Raw genomic sequence first — 2,706 nt, forward strand, 5'->3', positions numbered from 1 at the left:
TCTAAAACGCACTGTTAAGACAGCAGGTAAAAGTTGGTCTGTGTTCTGTCGGAGCTGCCTGCGCGCGCTGATGAGATCCAAAAAGATCGAAATCGCGATCCGCGTCTGGCAGTTTCGACAGAATACAGACCACTTCGAGTTATTTTAATATAAATTAAGTTATAAGATCGCCGAATTTTTGGCGAATTCTACTATACAATAGATACGAAAGCTATTATAAAGCTCTCAAAAGATCAGGCGATAAAAAGCCATTTTTCAATTTGTAGTTGGTCATGTAAAAACTATCAGTAGTTGTAAGTTGTGCCTGGTGGTCCTTGCGCAGTAAGGTAGCGCGCATCTAATTCACCGAAGTTAATGCGTAGTTGATTATCGCGCAGCGGACCGTTGCGTTTTCTATCCTTTATTACTCTGTAGAGACATTCGCTTCGAGTAGATTTAGGTCTAATCTTTCGGATTCTTCTACAAGTTCGCAGCAGATATTACAAATATTCGAAAGGATAGGAATTCACTGCCCTGGTTGGTTTTATTGGTAACTAGTTTGTCTCGCGATCGTTTTCTTTTATGTTTAATTATTTTCTGTTTAAAAACAAACGATCATTAATTATTTCGGTCTTAGTCGGTATTCGGCTTTTACGACTTCGAAATTTGTAGCTGCAAAGTTCAAGACGATCGTTAAAATCATTATCGACCAATTATTGGTCCATAAAATCAGGTCGTAATTAAACGACGTTTGAGTTGTTCGGTGCCATTATGAACCGTTTGGTACCATTTTTATGGATAACCAATGCTCACATACGTACATAAACACACGCGGGATAATACTGGTACCAATAAATTGCAAGCCATTCCAACAGTGTACTAAATAATCGAGTAAAAAAAGACACCTTTCGAAATACGTAATATTTCATGTAAATTAAAGGGGACTTTGAAATGTATTTGCTATTTTTATTTTTTATTATTTGTAATTTAAACTCCTCAATGCTCTAATTGTTGGAGGGTAAGGTAAATAAAACTAAATAACAACTACAAATAACAGCAACAACGATAACACTTATATTTTACAAAACTTAACAAGGAGCAAAGTAGGTATAGAACAGATAGAGATGATAACTGAAGCGAAGGTTGGTAAGAACTCTTTTCTCAAAATCCATTTTCCAAAAAGGAAATGTTAGAAAAACTACGGAGGAGCTGATCGTTGGTAGATGAAAGTAGGGTACCAATAGAATTGAACGACATAAGAGTAGGGTAGTAGTAGGGGTACCGAGGGTTGAAAGTACCGAAATAATGAAATGCTAGGAATTAGAATATAATCCCAAATCACCGAAGAAACCCATAGATATTTACAAGTTAAAGAATAACAATAAAATTTTCATTGGAAATATATACAAAAGATTCAGATATTAAGCCATTGTCGAAAGTATGGTTCACAATACGTATATGATTAAAATCACTTTTTATTCGTATGTTGCGATAACCGCCACAATAGCAAAGGCTCGAATCGCCTTCAATAAAAAGAAATTACTTCTATGTTAGCGAGTGATTAATTTAGAAATTCAAAAATGATTGTTAAATGTGTATGGTTGGAGCGCGGCGCTGTACGGGTGCAAAGCATTGACAGTGGGCGCGGCGGAAAAGAAAACGTTAGAAGCGTTCGAAATGAGCTGTTACAGGCGAATGGTGACAATACCGTGGATAGAGAAGGTTGTAAATGAAGAGGTATTGGAAAAAATAGGAAAACAGAAGACTGTGGAAGTCAATAAGAAATAGGTGAGATACGTTAGTAAAACACCTCCTCAGGCAATAAGGTCTAGTCAGAGACATATTAGAGGCAGGAATGGGAGTCAGGAGGGGTGGAGGTAGACCAAGATTAGGTTATTGTTCGCAAATAGTTAAAGATGTGGGTTGTTCTAGTTTTAGGGAAATGCAAAGTTTAGTTCCCGATAGGGAGAAGTGGAGGTGTGTGTCTCGAANTTGTAAATATAAATAGACACAAAACGTGATTATAATATAACAAAAAAAGCTTTTGTAAAGATCTGAAAAAAATACCAACACTTTTGAACTTTGATATACTTAGTTAGGGTACTTACTCTTCCAGTTGAGCTTTTTCTTCTTGAGCACTCATTGTTTTAGGGGGTGATGGAAGATCTGCCATCGGTACGGCCGTTTCTTCCGTTGGTGACGGTGGAGTTTTGTCAAACTCTGCTATGGGGGCGAGTTCTGGCATTGGAGATACAGAATTATTTTCCATCGCGTTGAGATCAATTCAAGAGACAAAAGTAACTAGGTCTTGAACACCAAAAAAATTTACCACATCGTTTTCTTCCTCATTGAAGCACCTGAAATAGAAATTCATATTATTCAATTTCATTCAGTTTTCAATTTAATGATAAAAGAAAAATATGCAGTTTGAAACAGAGATTTATCAATATCAGTAACATTTTACAAATATCAATGTAAGTACTGCTTTTCTTACAAAAAATTATTATACAACATAACGGTTTTGTAATTCCTATTTCATCATCTTCAGAAGATCGTCAGTCCCAAGACTGGTTGGACACGCTCCTCCACTTTTTTCTATCCTAAGCTAATCTTCGCATTTCCCATGTAGTGGAACATACTACGTCCTTAACTATTTCCATGGAGAAAATGCAGAAGGAAAATTTACCTAGATATTAAAGCAATATTTACAATTCATCCCAGGGAGCA

The sequence above is a fragment of the Agrilus planipennis genome, unplaced genomic scaffold, assembly GCF_000699045.2.
Source record: "Agrilus planipennis isolate EAB-ADULT unplaced genomic scaffold, Apla_2.0 scaffold74, whole genome shotgun sequence".
Classification (NCBI taxonomy): domain Eukaryota; kingdom Metazoa; phylum Arthropoda; class Insecta; order Coleoptera; family Buprestidae; genus Agrilus; species Agrilus planipennis.